Genomic DNA, 20,219 nt, shown 5'->3' with positions numbered 1-20,219 from the left:
TGCTATTGGCTTTTGATCTTGTTCTAGAGCATTAGAGCTGATGATTTTTTGAAATAGACTGTGCCTAGAAAAGCAACAGGAAAAACCAGAGCTTGTTGAAGTGATACCAGAAATTATAGAAGGCAGCTGGGCAAAAATTATTCTGTCCAGTGCACTCTCTTTAGTACCTGAATCGAGGTAAGAGATTTCAGTGGATTGTTCTTACTGTCAGTTTTAGCTTAGCTGGTATCATCATTATATGGTAGGCCTTTACTCTCTGATGACTTAAAAGAGAAAGAAATTATCTAATGACAAACTCTGTAAGTTAAAAAAGGTAATTGAAATGATAAAACTAATTTTGTAATCTTTTTCAATATTCATAGTCTGATTTTCCAGCTTTCCATACTGTATTTTTTTTGTTATGAAGCTGCTTTCTATCCTCAATAAAACATCAGTTTGTTGGTTTCATTCTAAAGAGCAGTTTTCATCTCAGTGGTTATAAAAAGTACTTTTGAAATCTTTTATAGCTTTTCATATTTTGATTAGTGCTGCTATTGCCCTCATTCAGTGAAATATTTAAACATATTATAAATATATTCCAAAAGTTTAAGAAGTGTGTACATACTTGTTGAATATGACTGAAAGCTACAATTGATTGTTAATTTATTACTTTAAAAACCCTCATCCTGAATTGCCAAGAACTCTTGTTTCTTGGCCTTGATTTTTATTTTTTTTTCCCAGGCTTTCTGTTGCAATAAGTCCCTTTTTTCCCCCCATTAAAAGTAATGCTTTGAAAGTAACAAAGATGAACAAGTCTGATAGTAGCCATTTATTTTCTATTTAAATCCTTTGTTTTCTTATTAGATTTCTGTCTAATAGAGCACAATGAAGAGGTTATGATGCCCAAAGATTAAGATGTTTGTCTGGGAGTCTAAAGACATTTTTTGCCCACGTGTAAGGACCACTAATGGCATGATGCACGTGGAATGCTCAGCACAGCCAGGGGTGTGGGAACCAGGAGCTGGGCTCAATGATCCTGATGGGTCCCTTAAATTCAGCACATTCTGATTCTGTGAGGTGCTGCCCTGCCACCTGTGCTCTCAGGCAGGAGAACAGTCAGCTTTCAAACACATTTTCATCAGCTCTAAAAGAGAAAAATAGGAGGCTTTCCAAGAAATGGCTAATGATTAATATTTCTTGTAACACTTGGTCACTCTATGTTTAAAACTTTGGTGTGGTTTGGATACTGAAGGTCACTTCATTAAATCAGCTGCTTCCTTGCTGCTTCTTATTTTTCTTGCATCTTCACCCAAATGTCAGAATGCTAATGGGAGCTCCCCACTTGCTGAAGTAGATGTCACCCTGTATGTGTGATGGCACATGCAGAAGAGGTCCAGAAGAGCATCTGCAGCCTCCCTAAAGTAGGGATTTCCTGAATGTGTGAACAATGTAGTGCTTTACTTGCTGATCCAGGGCAGTGCTGGTGGCTGCTGTGAAGGGCAGTATTGCTGCACACTTCATGTGGAGAAATACACTGAGAAGGAAGGAAAGAAGGGAATAAGATTTATTTCTGATGTCACAAAGGCATAAATGAGTAATGGAACTATTACAACTTCTCATTCAAGAGCTAAGGGATAGGAATCGGTGTAAATATTGATTTATTATTTGTTTTTAAAACACTACTCTTGAAAGGTGTGATGCTCACACAGCTTCCATCTTGACTTGCTGTTTTTTCATCATCTCTGCTTCATGAAGGAAATTAGGATATAAGCTGCTGTGAGTGTTCCTCAGCTGTACCTTGTTTTTGCCCCATGGTCTTGAGAGGTGTATTTTTTATTCATCCTGTATACAGTGCTAAGACCTTTTCAGTGGCTGATCCCTGCCCTGGTGGGCTTGTGAGCCACATCAGACACAGGATCAGCAAGGAAGAGGTTCTCAGACTACCTAGGAACATCCATAATTGTCATTCACTTTAACAGCAGAAGGATTCAGCGAGTTGATTTATTTGATTCTCCACCTCTTTGGTTTTGATGGCTGTGTTCAGTAAACAGTTGTGAAAAGACAAATTAAAGAACAGGATTATTTAAAAAACCACAGCCATTGTGGCAAGTGATTAAGATCCAGTGGAAGAAATGGCTATTCACTTTTCTGCCAGAATGTGTGTTGCTTTCTATGAAGCAGAATAATACCATTTTTAAAAAATATAAACTGCAGTTACAGTATTGACAAAGAACATGGAGTTGTGTTCCTTGTTTGAAACATTCTTATGAATATTACAGTAGTTCTAACACTTTAATATTAAATTTCTTGAATTGGATTGATTCAAGGTTACCATAATAGTTAATATTTTCAAGGTTTCGAAAGAAGGTCATTTAGCTTAGCATGTGCTACTGTTTATAAGTTCCAGAGATTTTATTAATTCTGAAAGAAAATCAGTGATTCATTTTAAGCCTAGAACAGTAAACTTTCATATAATTAACAGTTAATTCAGAAATTAAATTAATCTCCATATTTAAAACATGGGACTCTATCCAACTGCAAACATAACAGTAATTGTTCTGTGCCTTGCTGGGATTGCAGGGTACTAGCATAGGTTAATATCTTTAGTCACACAGGTTCACACTGACTATAATATTATTATCAAGGTGAACACTGAGCTGTGACCTGTTTAGGGGAGGCAGTGCTGCTCCTACTGAGAAGTAAAAAAATTATGATTAAAGCAAGAAACTTGTACTTGAGCTGGAAGCTTGTAGGGCATAGGACACCAAATATGTAAGGAGAATTTTGAGATTAAATTTTGAGTTGGTAGAGGGGCATTGCATTATGGAGGGAGTAAACATTCTGAGACATAGACTGAGAAATCTGCAAAAAAAAGAGAATAAATCCCTGGAAGCAAAATAAAATGCAGATTTGAGAAGGTTGGGAATTTCTGCATTATCCAAGTGCCACATTTACAAGTTCCTCTCCATCTGTGAGCAGTGGATGTAGGATGCAGGTCAGATCTCTGGCAGACAGCAGCTCTCAGGAGCCAGTAATCCTCTCTGTCACTCTTTTCTAAACGCTATTGTTCATCTAAACTAAAATGGTGCTAAACTACAGCCTGCCGGCATTTCAAATATAAAGATTATCAAAAGATCTTAAGCTAAAGACTGGAGAAGATTGACAAGTGCAAAAGCACACATCATTCAGGATTTGTTCCTCCAGGCGTTCACTCATAAACTATTTTCTATTAAAAGAATGAAACATAAGCTGACAACATGAAGACAGGAAATGGCACGGGTAAGCACAACAAATGAAGCCAGAATTGCAGAGGTACATACACATCAATAATGAGATGGATAAGAGGTGTGGCAGCATTTCTGTCTCATCTCAGATGCCTCCAGTAAGAATTTTTAGAATATTTATCAGAATATCTGTAAACAGATACAGAACCTGGCTTTTCTGAGTTTCAGGTCAGGATGGGGCTGTGACAGCTGGGTGGTTCTTCCACTCTTTATCATGGCTTCACCTTGAGGGAGGTGGAGAAATGTTATATTTATCTGTGCAAATCTTCTGCAATGTCAGCCAACAGCAGGGTCAGTTAAATGCAAGTTTTGGGCAGAAAACGAGTAGCATGCTGGTAGACACAGAGTGAGACCTGAATAGAACTTACATAAGGGGATAAACAGGGTAACAGGTATTTGAAAGGAGGAGCAGCTCTCTGAAGCACTGTAAGGCAAAGCCCATAATTGGGTCCACTTTGGGTCATTGCATCTTTGTGACTTGAAATTCCTTGCTCCAGTCCTCAGCACACAGGATGAGCACTCCTGCCATCTCACCAGGACCAGGATTGACTGCTAAATGTCAAGGAAGGTCAGAGACTCCTGTGCAGGTGAAAAACACTGCAATGAGGGGCTCTGTAGGTTAATTCCTAAATGGTACAGAGCCTGTGCACTTGTAGATGCCCCAGATGACTGCTGCTTGGAATCCACTACAGCGTATGGTTCAGCTCTGGGTTGTGTTTGAACTGCTTCAAGATGGGGAAGCTTTCCATAACAGTGACTGTACCTTACTCAAGCTGTCTTTATTTCTTTATTTTACAAGTGTCCAATTGGAATCCACTACAGCTTTTGGTTCAGCTCTGGGTTGTGTTTGAACTGCTTCAAGAAGGGGACACTTTCCAACAGTGACTTTGCCTTACTCAAGCTGTCTTTATTTCAGAATGGTTTTACAAGTGTCTGGAATGCTTTAACAGCCTTTATAATACTTTAACATGTGTTTAAGGGTCTTAGTGTGGAGAATCATTTGCTGATTGATGGAGACAGGGAAGGCAAAGAAAGGGTTACCAGCAGAGGCTGGACAGGGAAGGGAGGGGATGGGCTGGATGATTTGTGATGGTCAGCTGTAGTCCACTTTTCTACCACCAACTACTCCGTGAGCTACAGGCACTGGAACTGAAGACCTCAAGGTGATACCTTTCTAAGTGCAGCAAATCTTTTATACCTCCATGCAGCTGTGCTGACAGAACCCCTACAGAATCTGCCTGTGACTCTGAGCACCTCTGTGGAGGTGTGCAGGGTAAAATATGTGCATATTTCTTATGATCACATTGCAGTATAAAGTTTTCTAGAGAAAAATATGCCCTGTGGGTTTTTAGGACATTATGCCAGGATCTTTGAAGAAATGGGTAACTCTGCTTTCTGTTTCCTTCCTGTCTTTCTCCTAGAAATGTCTCTAAGAAGTACAGGCTTCAACTGACAAAGTAGGTCTTCTCAAGCAGCTCTTTGTCAAAGGTTGAACTTGATGATTAAAGTCATCTAATCGAAATCCAAAGCTGTTTGCTTCTCCTAGAATACACAAGGTGACATAAAACAATACCGATTTTTCATGTTTTTTTTTCTAGCTGTGACACTACTAGCATTTTGTCATTAATACCTCTCCTAATGAAAGTATTAGATTTAGTGTTTACAAAGGAAATTTCCTCCTGGGGGAGCCTTTCCATTACCAGTTCACATACTTTTTATTATGCTTCTAACAAGTCCCTGCCATGCTAACAGGGATGTGTAATAGACCTGAGATAAAAATCAAGTAGTCTCACCTGTTGTGCCACTCCTTAATTTGGGAAAAATAAGAAGGAGCCACAACAAGGCAGCAGAACCTCAGAGCAGATCCAGTAAAATGTCTGGTGCTCCATGTTGCCTTCCCAGTGTAAGCTTTGTGCAGCTGGACCTTTTCTTTCCCTGGTTTACAGTTTTGAACATATTTAATAATACATCTGGCCAGCTAAGAGTCCCTTTTTGAGTGTAAGACATTCTGAATGTGAGGTTTTGCTCAGCTGTATGACAAAATCAAACAGCATGGCTGCAGAAATAATGATATTATGTGCATCCTTTGAAAATTTGATGTAACAAGATAAGTTATTTGCTGTTAATTGCTATTGCTGTAGCATGTCACATTTCTCCTAGGATATTGGTCAGGTATTTTTTTTTTCAGTCTGAGCACACATATGTGTGTGTATATATTTATGAAGTAAAAGTTGTCATCATGAAATATTGTGATATTAGTGTCTAACTATTATTAGGATGAATTACAAAGTTAATAAGGAACACAGCACTAAAACGTCTGAGCACACATATGTGTGTGTATATATTTATGAAGTAAAAGTTGTCATTATGGAATATTTTGATATTAGTGTCTATTATTAGGATGAATTACGAAATTAATAAGGAACACAGCACTAAAAGGAAAGGAGTGGTCAGGTCTCTTTGTTCTGCCATGGGGTGATTTTGCATCCTTGACTTAATATTTTTTCTTTTTTATACAAAACGAGAGTATGAAAGTATACATACTGGAGGGATACAGAAATAGCAACACTCAAAAGGCTTTTTAAGGCCAAAACAGCCTCAGTACCTTTTAAACTAAAGTGCCATTCTACTGCAAATCTTCAGCTGAAGAGAGGGAGAACAGATTTCTTTTTTTTTTTTTTTTTAATGGGAGAAGAACAGTTTTCCTTCCTTAGTTGGTCGGAAAGCTATGAAACCTCATCAGTTGGATGAACTTTATGCTTTTGAGTAATACTGTACAATTTCTTCATTCCTGTGCATTTGCAAGAGTTGCAACTAAAGGGCAAAATCAATACTTTTATATAGCATTAATTTGTTAATAATCATGTGGAAATACTAATTAAATCCAGTCTAAATAGCTTATTTTTCATTTTGCACACATCTATCCCTTAGTGGTTTTTTTAAGTTCTGGTGCACAGCATGAACAAGTTCTGTGTGTGTCAGCAGAGCAGCGACCTCATCACTGGTGTGAAACTGAGTAATTGTTGGTTTGTTTATAGAACGTGTTTCTGTTTGCAGCTATTCTGGCAGATATATATTCGCCTTGTTATGCTTTGACCATAAAACCCCAGATAATTGTTAGGTAATGAGAAAACTGCAAATAATATGAACCCCCAGCACACATACACACACACAAAAAGCAATTGTAATATGGTTCTGTGAGTGCTGTTGTGTCGTGTCCTTGAATAAAAACAAGTTTGATGGATTTGACACCGGATTGATTCAACCAATAATTGCCTTTCAGGTATTCTAATTTGCATTACTTTGAGCTTTCTGGCTCATGGAAAGCTGGGATATGGAGAGCTGTCCATGCACCTTGTATTGGGGGTGTTGTTCTGTGAGGGGTCACAAACTGAAACCAGAAGCCGTGCCATAAACTTAGGGCTCACAGACAAGCCATGGTCATTGCAGCTCGTTCTGGAAGCATCTTCCCACATCTAGACTTTTAACATGCCTCGCTGGCATGGCAGAACATGCTGCATTTTGCAGAAGAACTGCACATGATATCCTCTAACAGAAACTTACTGCAAAGGAGAATTTCAGGTTACTGAGATGAAGAAAACAGGTGACACCAAAGGCAGATAGCAAATGCATCTGTTATGTACAGGCTGCTCCTTCCCAGTCATGCCATCTCTCTTTAATTTTGACCAGCATTAGCAATATTCTAGATTATACAAACAGTGTAGCAATTAGTTTCAAAATAATAAAATAATGAACAATTATAAAATTTCCTCCTTGAAAATCAGGTTTGAGATGTTCTTTCCAAGAATGGGGAGTGGTTACATTTATTCAGTGGTGATTTGCAGAGGTATCTGGAGGAGGACCACGTTCCTGCTTCCAGTTTCAGAGGATTTTGTGTGAGTAAAGCACTCACATGGTGTAACTTTAATTTACTTCAGTCAGCTTCATAGATACAGAATGAGATATCTAAGTCTCAGGGGTGGTAAATATCTGCAGAAATGTGGCAAAGATAATTTATTGTTGTATCTTAATTAAAACTATAATTAACAAATAAACATTTTGCTAATAACATGCTAACAAATTTTCTGAAAGGTAATATAATCACAGACTTGATTCCTATTTTTCCTTCACAGTCATGTGTTTCCATTGGCATAGATTAAAAGACTTGCAGATTTGGATTTGAGATTTTTACTTAATATTATCATAGTTAGACTCTGGACCAGAATTTCTAATTAAAGATCTGAAAGTTTCTTGGACATGGAGGAACTATTGGCTTATTTTGCTCTCCAGGGTGTGTTTTGAATGAGTAGTAAATGTTCTGTCTGCAGCCTAAAACTTTTAACATACTTTGAACAGAAATAGAAGGCATGGGTATCTGTTCTGCACTACAGTAACAGTAGAAAGTATAAAAATAAAATATTTCAAAGTGGTTCAGTCAACTGACAATTGGAAAGTAGCTGTCCTTTATAAAAAAGGAAGGGGGTGTATTCTAAGGTATTTTTACATAAATTTTATTTTGAAACAGTAGAAGACTTGGATGAAATGGTGCATTTGTGTACTGGCTGCAAAAACAAGTTGGTAAATCAGATTTTTTAAATAGTACAATATTATCTGATTTTCACAGATTATTCAGTTTTAAAAATACAATTGTTCAATTAAGCCACTTAGAAGTGTTTATTTTGAAAATCTTTTACATGTGTAAATGGCTTTGTGATTCTAAGCAAATTAGAGCTCTGGGAATGTAATGCATATTTATTAAATGTTTTGGCCTGTAGAAAATGTTTTCAAAGGCCTTGTTCTCCCACAACATTCTGAAAGTACACGCCAATAAAAGAGCGTCAGCCTCTGACTGTGTGAAGCTAAGAAAAGAATTGACCTGGAGGAATTAGAAGAGGTGATAGAAGGACATATTTTGGCTGGCAAAGTCAGGGCTTCATGTTTAATTTACAAAAACATTAAACTTTTCATGTTTAATTGAAAGGAACAGTAGAATGTTGGGATTTATAATCCCAGTGATGCTATGTCAGAGCCACACAGTGGTGGCACGGCTGCTGTACAGGCTGCAGATGTATAGAAACATTTTACTAAAAATGCCTTTATTTTTGTTTCTGAGGGAGAAAAAAAAAATAAAACAGCTAAGGCAGCAACAACAAAAACAACACATTAGGCATGCACTACTAGTCCAGCTAATTCTAGCAGTGCTATTAGCAGACATTTAGGCAAATCTATTAACATTTAGCATCAGCACAAATGCATTCGACTTTTCCTCTTTCTGGCAAAATATACATGGCCATTCAAGGGAGAAAAAGGATTTTGGAGTTTTTTGTTAGGTAGTACAGCCTAGATGGGGAAAGAGGGTTTAGGAAATTGCGGCTTTGAAAAAGAAACGTGACTCAAAGCTGTTACTGTAAAAGGGAGAAATGACCTAAAGAATAATGCTGATCAGGTGTTTGGTGGCATGCTTTTAAACAGGTCTTCAGCTTTCAACTTTTCTACGTCTCCATTCTTTTTTTTTATTCTTGGAATTTGAGAATACCTTTTTCCAGCTGTATACAAAGTTTTTTTTAACGGTCAGGTTTTTTATGCAGTCTTTTTTAACCGCATCCATTGTGCAGTTCAAGTCAAAAATATTTTTTAAAAAGTTAATTTTCTAAGATATACCAGACAGCCATACAGCACAACAGGCTGAATGGCTAGCTGCAGTAATTGTCCTTTTTTGACAGTGACAAAGGGCAAATGCTTTATTATAAGTCATAAAAAAAATCTATAAAGTACCCATATTGTAATGTGATGCTGTAAATGGGAAAATTCTTCCTAATGCTAGCTGATGTGTTTTGTGGGTTGACTGAGATCAAAAATTAAATGAGAGAAAATTCCTCTTAAACTTTGCAATTAAAGGAAAATATTTCGAAAAAAGTTGTCATGAATTCTAAGTATTACAATTATTTCTTTAAGGGCTGAAGTGCATATCTTTTAGTCAAGGACTCCACATTTTTTAAATGGCAGTCTATGAAGCTCTTATAAATTTATCATCAGTGAAATTATATTTCCTGTTTAACATGGAAAACAAGCAAATCATCATTATTCAACTGTTTCTACTTTTAATAATGTCAGTTTGCATTTTGTTGGTTATCTTGTTCTTTGAGCTACCCAACATGACATCATACATCAGGAAGGAGAATTTGTGAGCCAAACTAGAGGAGTCCCTGTGTGTACTGAGTTATTACAAATACTCCTGTGTCCTGCTCTCCCTGCTCCCCTCCCCAGTGCCTGGGGCTGGTGCTAATTCAGTGTGACCTCCTGGTCTTTTGGAGACCCCAGAGCTCCCAGGGACATCCATAAATCTTGGTGCTTGCCCAGGCCCTTTCATTTTTTCCAGCTGTGTAAAGCATGAATTTGACAAGAAAAGATTTCTCACCAAGTGTAGCTTGCATTTTTTTCCTGTAGTGAGAGTACTCTATATCAATTTCTGCTATTTTTCTCTGTCTCCTACTCCACTACGTGGGCAGGCCTGATTTTCCTCTTCATTTCAGTTCTTTATATTGAGTGTAATTGGTGGAGGTGCAGCAAATGAAATACCAAGTCTTGTCTGGGTTTTTTGTTATGTTGATTTAGGAACAGATTGTGTTGTAGGACTGTTCTGTTAGAATGTCTGGGGTCTGCTACAGCAGAAAATCATGGATTTTGACTCATTTTACAACTCCACACTTCTGTTTTGTCCTTTTTCCTTCTTCCACTGTGGTTTGCAAGTCTCTCCCCCACCCAAGCCCCCTTTGCACCCTTCAACCCAAGGAAGGTTTTAGTTCCAGTGTAGCCCAGAGGAAGGGGGGAGGGATGGATCCCTTTGGGGCTCTGTCACATCTCCCTCCCTGGGCTGCCTGCTCCTCTCCCGCCCTGCAAGACCCCACTGGGATCCAGCTGCACCCAGTGGGGAAAAGGGAGCAGAAGCCCAGGGATGTCCTTGTGAGCCCATGGGTCTGAAATTCCCTGCAAGCACTGAAGGGTTCCAGGGTCACTGACAGCTGGAAGGGGGAAGTGCAGAGGTTCTGGGGCCGTGCACTCCCTGCATCTTCTTTCACTGACTGCTCTCCAGATGAGTCTTACGTCCTTATTCACCTTTTTAAACTTTTATTATTAAAATTCTGTGTGACTCGTGGGTATAAGATGCTGTAGCCATTCTATTTTTTTTTCCAGTAAATATACTGCTTTTGCTTGTTTAGCTATTCAACTCCTCAAGCCATTGCTTTGTTTTCTAATTTTTTAAATAATTTATTCTCTTTCAGTGAGAAAGACAAGAGTCACATTTATATGAACCAGATACTTTGTTATGCTAACACATATTTTGTACTTAACAAGTACAGATTTAAGTGATTATTTATATAAAACGTGTGAGAATAAATTCTTTCTCTGCTTGTCTCTTGAGAATGAAATTCACGATTCCGAATTTTTCTACATCTAGCAGCTAATGATTTAATTTGTATTGGTGGCAGTTTAAATCCTGTCACTGCTCAAATGGCATTGACTGCTGCTACAAAATTACGCAACCATCAAATTATCCCAGATTGTTGTTTAAAAAAAAAAGGTAAAGATTCAAATACTTAATTTCTCAATTAGATCTTAATCTTGTAAAGTGAACTATTTAAATGTAAAAGAAGAGTAAATAAATTATTCTTCTACAGAATCCTTCAATGTATCTCAAAAGTCAAATTTGTTCTGCATTAGTAATGCTATATTTCTGGGTTTCAGAGGATTTGGGACCTTTTAAGCTGTCTTAAATTATCTGCTACCTTTTGTCACATTTTAGAAAGGCATAATGAACTTCTGTTGAAGGCAGCAGAATTTGAAAGTGTTCAGCAGTGTCAAGCATGATGCCAGAAAGAGTGCAAAGTCTTTTAAGTGATCATAACAAAAGTTGATCTACAAGTCCCCCCCAGAGTTTTCTGAATTCTTTCTTTTACTCGTATTTCACATAGGAGCTGATTTTCTTCCCGCACATCATAATGTATTTCAGGGATTGTTCAGGATTGCTCTGACACCATCATGGACCCCCGAAATTGAAGCCCACCTTAGAGCATGGAATGAAGTTATTGCTGGTTTTAAAACATTTGAAGAGGAGATTTGAGGGGAAAAATGTTTATTCTAGTGAGAGAGCAGTGCCGGCAGTCCTCCCCACACCACTGAATCCCCATGCCCAGTTAGGCCGTGTGGGGTGATCAGGGCAGAGGCAGCAGCAGCTGGGGTTACCTCAGTAATGGCTTTCAGCTGCCCCTCTGAACCTGCTTGTTGTCTACAGGCAAAAAAAAAAAAAAAAGTTAAAACAGTAATTTTTCTCTGAAAGACCTCAATGAAATTTTAACTATGTGGAAAGTTTGAAATGCTGACAGGATCTCGTTGTTCCGCTCAGTCAGGCCGGAGCAGACACAGCTCTGCTGGGGTCACCCCCGTTGTAGCTGCTCTCTTTGGGGTGCCCAGGCCCTGGAACATCTTCCTGCAGATGCCCAGGCCTGGCAGTGCCCGAGGCATGGGGACAATGCCCTCAGCAAGGGGCTGTGACTCCTGAGGCCCCGGCAGCTGGACCAGATGGGCACCGAGGGTCCCTTCCCCAGGAATGGTCCAGCCCATCAGAGTGCTCCTTTGTGGAATTCACATGGCCTCTGAACAGAGGGAAGCAGAGAAAAGAATGATCAAAACTAATCTCGTTTGCTGCTCCTGTGTCTGTGCCCATGTGGAATGTGTTCTGGAGATTGTTTACCTGAGGTGAGGAATGTGGGTCGGGACTCTCGGGCAGAGAATCACGAGGTTTTCGGTAGTTAGAAGTAAGTGTGATGTAGTATAGCATCTATCTCTCTTTAATGTAGTATAATGTAATATAATATAGTTTTAATAAAGTGAGCATTCAGCGTTCCAAAGCTATGGAGTCAGATGCCAAACATTCCCAGATTTGGGGTCGCCTGGATTTTCAATACTCCTTCTCTTTGGGTCACTTTGCTGACAGTGGCAAGGCAGTGGCTCACCTGTGCTGCATCCTGCTTTTGATTGCTGTCCAGGAGCAACATTGATCGGGTTATTGTAGACGGGCATGCTTAGTTACTTCTAGGTTGGGGAAAAGCTGTGTTTTCCTGGCTTGGTCCAGGAAAACATGGCCAATTTTCACCTTGTTGTGGAGATATTTTAATTTGAATGCTGCTCTGTTAGAGGCTGATGGAACAAACTGAGCTTTGACTTACATGAGAGGCCAACTCTGGCTGAATGTTAGCAATCTAAATATAATCAGAATAGTTCTGCAATCACAGCTGTCAGCTTTCCCTCAGTGATGTATCTGTACTATTAAACATAATATCATTGTAATAAAAAAGCCTCTTTTCTGCCTGCTGTCTTTGAGCTGGCTGCTGTCCTGGTCTATGGTGGTGGCAGAAATTAAATATGCATGGATAAGTTTTAATAATACTAGGCAAGGAATGAGCTGAATACTATAAACATTTTCTGTCCTAATAATTTCTCTAGATAGGAAGGCCATAGCTATTGATGTAGTTGTTAATTACTTTGGGGTTTTTAAACCCATATCAGGGGTATAGTTACTTTAACAAATCTTAATCTAAGTCTTTCAGTGGCAATATTGAATTTTAAAAGTAGTAGTTACTGGTTGCAGCATGACTTCGTTAGTATACAGGAAAATCATTCCTTGGTGATTAACATCTATTCACATCTTGGAATGCATTATGGGCTCTAAATTATCATAGAAATTAATGCAATCTTCTTAAAAGGGTTTAAAATATGGTAATAGATACAGCATACCAGCACCTGCAGCTCAAGGTTCCAAAGTTATTTAAGTTGGATATAATTATATTTATTTTGCAAGCATCTAAATGAGGGGAGAATAAGACACAGAGTTTAATAAAAATTGAAAATATAGGCACTCAATTACAGGTCAAGACTTCTAAAAATTCTCTTTTATTTAACCAAAATATTGCTATTCCTCCTGAGGCATATGAAACACTTTGTCCATTTTAAAGTTTGAAACCTGTGGCAGCATTGTGACATTCCTTGCAGTGACTTCATACTAGTGAATTCGGTCAACTGGATTTCTTTTCACCGCTAAATCAAAAAGGAAAATGTATTACACAATTTTAATTTTTAAAGGCTGCTGCTTCTCACGTGTGCACTGTGCTCATATTGTTTTTAAGGGTCATTTGCAGATTAATTTTCCAGCAGTCTAAAAGGACAGGATGTATGAAAAACAAAATGGGGCAGTTGCTTGAAACTCAGCTTCTGCTTTCTCCTGTTGGAGTAGCAGGGAGCAAACAGTGATACCTGAAATTGAGCAGGCACAATCAACCTGGGGCTGGTGTCCTATAGAGTTGTGGTAGATGGATGCATAAGTAACTTAATTTAATTGCAGAATGGGAGTTGAAGTCAAGTTTAAATCAACAGAGGAAATACTAGTGAGGGGTTTTTGCAAATGACTATGATTATTTCCCTGGTGTAAAAGGGAAAAATCCCATATATATGTGTGTGTAGATATATATATATATATGTTTCTGTTAAATATCTGTGCCATAATAAATAAATATCTTTTTATCCTGTATCTTCTTACTCTCTAGATGGTTCATTGGGTGAATCCCTGCCTATCTTTAAGATAACAAGAAGACATGCTGACATTTGATGGCAATGTTCATTGTGCATAAAGTGGAGCGTGTACAGCACATTAAGTGCAGAGTTGGAATGCCAAGAGAGATTTACAGATAACAGAAATTAGCAGAAAATGTTTCTTATTACCAGTAGAGAGAAGCTGTATTTTAAATGACAGCCAGATGCTTGTTTACTGTGATTATATGTAATGGTAATATTCTGTTCTGTGGGCATGGCAGCCACTCAGGGCGTGGGGAATTCAGGGACACTTCAACCCAAGCCTATTTTCTTTTATTTTTACTTTTTCTGAAGTAAAATGATGAACTCCTGCTCACAGTGCCAGCCAGTAAGAAGTAACATAAAAATGGTAGCTGTTTGATGACAGAATTTGGCTTTTGGTGGAGGGAGTGTTGGGATATGTGTGTTTTGGTAGATGCAGTACAGAAAAGTCAAATCTTTGCAGTGTCATTAGATTACCATTCATAAGTACTTCTGTTTCAATTTTCTCTACATTTCCTTGAGCACTAGAGGCTTTTAAGCATCTGTTGATATTGTATGATGATCTTAATGAGATAGAAAAACAAGTGTTTTCTGCATAGGAATGAGTTCAGAATATTTCTGTCCCATTTGGAATGAAGTTTGAATTACAATGTAGTCCTTATGTAGATATCTTTGTCCAGCTGTAACACTTGAGATTTACTTTAGCTGTAAGTTTGAGACCAAAAGTGAAAGAAGTAAAAGAGAACAGGGAATAAAAATGAAGGGACTAATTTTCTTACAAAAAATGCCAACACACCACATCCTACAACAAAACAAAAACCAAAGAAGGTCAGTATAGAGTCTAATTACTAATTCATTCAGAAATTGAAGTAATTTTTTTAAAGTGAAATGGCTCAAGCCAACAACTAACAGTTCATTAGGGAAATTTTACTAGTATTTGTATTTCTTTTAATTGGTTTTAACCTTTCCCTTTGTGTGGAGCTATTAAAAAATTAAGGAAGAGAATATTTAGAGATACAGATTTATGTTAGCTCATGGTTTGCACCATTGTAATGAGGCCAAAGCAATAAAGACTCTCAACAGATCCTGAGGTCTGGATGATGAATGGCTCTCTTCCAATGATGAATTATTGTGTCGTGCTTCAATCTTTTGAGTTGCTGTTTAAATATGAAAATATGAATTTCTGAAGTTAGGAACTATTCTTGAATGATTTACTCTTTCTCAGGAATATGTGTGCAAATGTATTTGAATAAAAATCAAATAAGTTTTTCTTATTGGCAGGAGGAAGGTTGAAGTGGCTGAATTAGAGAAATGTTTTTAAGGTGTCATTGATTTGGAAATAAATAAATAAAAAAAATGCCCATGTATGTTCAAATGCATTCACTCTGGTAGTTCAGGCGTGTCTCCAGAACACTGCTCATTAATCATATGTAGTAAAGTTACAATGAGAACTTAGCAATTTGCAGCTGTGCTTTTACCCTAATGCAAGGTTAAACATGTGGTGGACAAGTAAGTGCTAGTTTTAGTGAAGTGTGGGTAGTAATTATCACCAATTGATCTTTCCTTAATGGTTTCATTTATTAAATTTGTTTTATTTGATTTGGTAGAAATCTATTGTGAATCAAGCTTACATTTGAAAGATGCTTATTATTTACCATTTCATGATCCTCAAAATTTCTTATTTTAGGCCTTAATTTTTCCATTTTGGTCCATTTTATTGCCTTGAAGAATATGTGAAATAGCAATCTGAAAGTGGGCAAGCAGTGATACCTCTGGTTCACAGCCACATATGCATTAAAGTTTCTATTGTGAGCTGTAGGATATAAAAATAGAATTGGCAAAGACATGTATGATTGCTGATGTATTCCTAAGGGAAACTGAAGTTGCTCAAGAAAGAAATATCACTCCTCTTCCACTTAGGAGCACTGAGTGAAACAAATCCCAGGTAGTTACCTTCCCTTCACTCACAATTCACATATCATTCACAAGGGAAAAAGCACCATCAAAATAAAATAAGTATTACTTTCTGTGACACACAGCTACATGGTCGGTCTGAAAGTTTTATTAACAACTCACTTTTATATATTTTTATGATACTTTTAAAATAGTGAATTATGAACGATTGAAAATACCCTCCAGCTTAATTGAGAACCATTATGTCTAGTAATTGCCAGTGATTTCAGAAACAGCCGTTGTTCTCTGGCCTATTAACATAATTTGAATTTTTTATTGCACTTCATAATTATCTGTTGGAGTTAAAAAACAGGCCCATTTACTGAAGTGTTTAAGAACAAAAGCCCCAAATGGGCTGGATAGTGATGTATTATTTCTATTAACCAACCTTGCTGGAACCGTTTTGTACATCAGTTTTTGATGGGGTCATGACTTCTGATAGAAGAGGAGGGTGGATTCTCTAGTTTTCATTTCACTAACTGTAGGTAAAATGGCATCTTTTAAAATTGTCTTTGACTCTTTCTTACATATCTACTCCACTTATTCCTCAATCCCACTTTTGTATGATCTCCATGATAGCTGAGAGAAGCATTATTTCAGCTTTAGACACTTCACAAATTTCATCCTTTGCCGTAGCAAGTCAGCAAGGACTGAAAACTTGACAGAAGAAAACTTGGCCCATTCTTAGTTCAGGATAGTTTTAGATCAAGACTTTTTTTCACATCTGTGATTTGTAGAGAAAACAAGCTCCTTAACTATCACCCTTCTGTGTACTGCAATAAAATAAATCATTGAAACCTGCTGTGTTACTGCTGGTTTTCCCAACACATGATAACATCCAGCATGCTCTCTTTTGTGATTGTAAAACCTTGCACTGACAGGAAGATCTCCTAGTTGTTCCTATTTCTGTCAGCATTCTTTGTAGAAATTGTTTTAAGCAGGTTTTTCTTTCTGGAGCATTTAGACCTCAAGCCTTCAGGTAATCTTCTCAATTAGTCCCTGGGGCTGTAGAGACAGGAAAGTGAAGTTCTCTTAGCAGCTAAAATTGCAGGTTCTTGTTAAAATAAGGTTTTAAGCAATCTGGTATTGGAGGGGAAAGAAAAAAAAGAGGGTATGAACAGATAAAAGTCCTGGACTTTTGTCTAATGGTGAGGATAGTGAAAAATGTGATCCCCTTTTCAGAGAGGATGGTAACTAACTCTGTAACCCTCTGGCAGTTAACACTGCTTCTCTCTATATTGAGCCTCTCTGTCTTACTAACTTCATCTACATTCCCCTAAAATCCATCAAACCTTGTGTTCAGCCTTTTCAGGGCCCCAGTGGAAACTCTGAGAAGATTTGGAGGATAGAGGACAAAGGGCTGGGCAGAGAGGGGACAGGCTGTGAATTGCTCTGACCTGAGCCAGTTGCTTACTTAGGGCATTCAGTTAATAAATAACTCCACCCATCACCTATTGCTTCCTTCTGTGGCAGAAACATCTTATATTGCCTTTTGTATCCATAGTCAGAAAGCACATACCAGAAAATTGGTACAACATGTTGGGGAAAAATCCTGCTGATGAAAAGACAGGCTTTGCTGTGAGCCAAGACAAACACTTCCTAAGCAGGTGCAGGGGGTTGTTTGTTGTGTTTGAGTTTATTTTGGAGGAAATGCTTTTCCAATAACTTGACTGAGCCCAGCTGTAAACCTGAATTCCAGACATGAGCTTTCTGCAAACTCTGAGTAGCATCCACATAGCTGACACTGTAAAAATCTCATGTATGCCTGTGGCAAAATTTAGATTTGAAGAAACCCAGAGATTTCTGAAGATTTTTCTCTAGGTAGGTTTTAGATAGGTGCAGGGGAATGAAAGGGAAGTTTTGTGATGTGTAAGTGATGTCCTATCACTGAAAATTCTAAAATAAATGTTATATAAGCGTGGTTCTTCGTGCTTTAGTGTAGGAGGCATCTTTTGGAAGATGGCAGGGAAATCACCCTTAATTAAAACTGGCAATCTGGAATTGCTATATTACTTTTATGATAGTTTTACTGTGGGCTCCTGGCTATTGTTACTGAAGCAGAATTTAGGTCATATTGGCATAAATCAGGCTAATTGGTTTTGCCTTGTAGGACATACTTTTTAATACCTCCACCTTGCTGGTTTGTTGATTTTGGGTTTGGTTTGGTTTTGTTTTACTGACATCAATATCAAGTAAAACATGTAACTTTCTTCTCATGGCTGTTGAAAATTTTTTTCTGAAAGTAACTCAAAGATCAACTCTTGGTAGTGTTAGGACCCCACATATCCCAGTGTGTATACAAATATACTTGTGTGTGTATGTCTATATTTGCATGTGTTTACAGAACATCTATATAGGTGGCATGCTCCCAAATATTATTAACTGAATTTTGGTGGGTTTTTTTGGTGGGTTTTTTTTTTTTCACCTATTACTTGAAGCAGAGTAAAAGGAAGATCCTTTAATTGGGGCCTGCCTGAGAAGGGTTACCTACAGTAGCTCCTTGGGGAGGATAAACAGCAGAGGTTTTCCCCTCGTAGGAGACTAGTACTATAAGCTGTTTAACATTTATTATTTTATAATTAATATGGAGATCTGGAGCATTCTTTACCCAAAAGATAGTGAAATGCATCCCATTTGAGTTGTAGTATTTGTTATGCTGGCATAACGTAAGGATTTTTAAAATACACTGCTCAAGGTGGGACTGGTGATTGAATATGCCTTGTAATGTACTTTATTTCTCACTCTGACTCTGTTTCAGGTATTTTATCTATTTCCTTCTGTGTACTATGGATCAAGAAGATATTAGGTCTCAGACAAAAGTATAAGGAAATGACCAGGGATCTTCTTGTCATTAAATATTAAGAGGTGCTAATTACAGGCAATTTTTTGTGTTGTTGCAAATTTGTAAGTTGGTGACCAGGGAAGAAACTGAGGATTTTTTTCTCTTTCAATGACCATTCATTTCCTAACATAAAGACAGTGATGTATTTATTCTCCTATGTGTACATATATAATATCTATGAAATAATGTATATTCCATGTATGCTAACATGTATATGTGATTGAGCTTGTGGGGTTTTGAATGTCTTGCACTTTTGTCTCTTTCAGAATTAACGGCAGGAGTGGATTATCTCCCTAATAACAGTAACATAGTCACTTTCTTTCTCTTTGTTATTAAAGGAATTTGTCCTGTGTTGCCCATAGGAGGTTACTACTTTGGGGATCTTAGGGCTTGGTTTGACTTGCGTTTTCTTTTGTTGCTCTTGTACATTGGTGGATTTAGCATATGGGGATATAATAAATAATGGTGTTAAGCTTAATAAATGGATGCCAGTCTCTGTAGTTACGGCACCTAAAAGTGCTTGCAGCACCTAGCAGGTGTTTAATGGCTGCTCTAACTCAGCAGACAGTAGTTCTATGTGCCACTGGTGTGAATTGTTGTGGGGTTAATTCTGCAGTCCGTGGTGAACCTAAAAATTGAAACAGCACTGAGCACAGTAGAGAGGGTTTGTAGCTGTTGTTTGTAAAACCAAGTTACTGGGTAGAAAGTTTAAAAAATGTCAGGTGTTGCATACTGTAAGTGCATCTTGTTTCAGTTGTATACCTGTAAAATTACATACTGCAAAGGATATTCTTCTGCCCTATTTCTCTGCCTCAGTGCTTACAAGTGATGCCAAGGTACTGCCAAAATCAGCTGTGGTGTGTCCTGGGATTGTTCTGCAATTGTTTCATCTGAATGTGAGAGAGAAGCTGTGAGAGGAAGCTGGTGTGTTTAATGTGGGACCAGGTTCTAGTTGGGAGAATTGACTTTCTTCATACATTTATTTGTAACATGCAGCTATAAACACAGTAGTTGAGCTGCTCTTACCTTAAAATACCAGCATAAATGAATATTTGAAATATTTATCCAGAGTTAAGAAATTCAGACAAGTTAGAAGTTGTTTTTCCAGTGTGGAGACCTGACTTCAAGCAAGGGTAAAAAAGAAACAATCCCAGATTATTTAAGTACTTTTTAATGTTGTCTGTCTCCATTGATAGCCTGAATTTTTGACAGCAAAAGCATTTACAGTTCTATGCAGTTCATCTTCCTTGACTGATTTCTCCATAAGCCTTCGGCTGAGTTTAGTTATGACTTATAGCTTGAGCATGGCATTTGGGAAAAACAGAAAAAGTAGTATAAATGTAAATGTGAAGAGCTAGAGCTCATTCTGTTTTTGAAATTGTTGGTGTGAAAAGAACTCAACAGTGTTTTATTTAAACAAGGTCTGCTTCAACCTTGATTGACTTGCAGTAAATTGCCTGGTACGAGAGGCAAAAGGAAGTGGATAGAAAAATGGCAATCAACACCAAATGTTTCACATATTGATTGACAAG

The 20,219-nt window shown here is 37.8% G+C and overlaps 1 protein-coding gene across 1 annotated transcript in view; it reads left to right on the top strand.

Moving 5' to 3' along the window:
- The window catches only part of TENM2 (teneurin transmembrane protein 2), a 616,650-nt gene that overhangs the window by 365,213 nt on the left and 231,218 nt on the right, over positions 1-20,219 (top strand). The window lies entirely within an intron of this gene.

The sequence above is a fragment of the Passer montanus genome, unplaced genomic scaffold, assembly GCF_014805655.1.
Source record: "Passer montanus isolate IOZ18808 unplaced genomic scaffold, ASM1480565v1 scaffold15, whole genome shotgun sequence".
Taxonomy (NCBI): Eukaryota; Metazoa; Chordata; class Aves; order Passeriformes; family Passeridae; genus Passer; species Passer montanus.
Note: the sequence above shows the minus strand (reverse complement) of the source record. Positions and strands in the feature narration are given on the sequence as shown.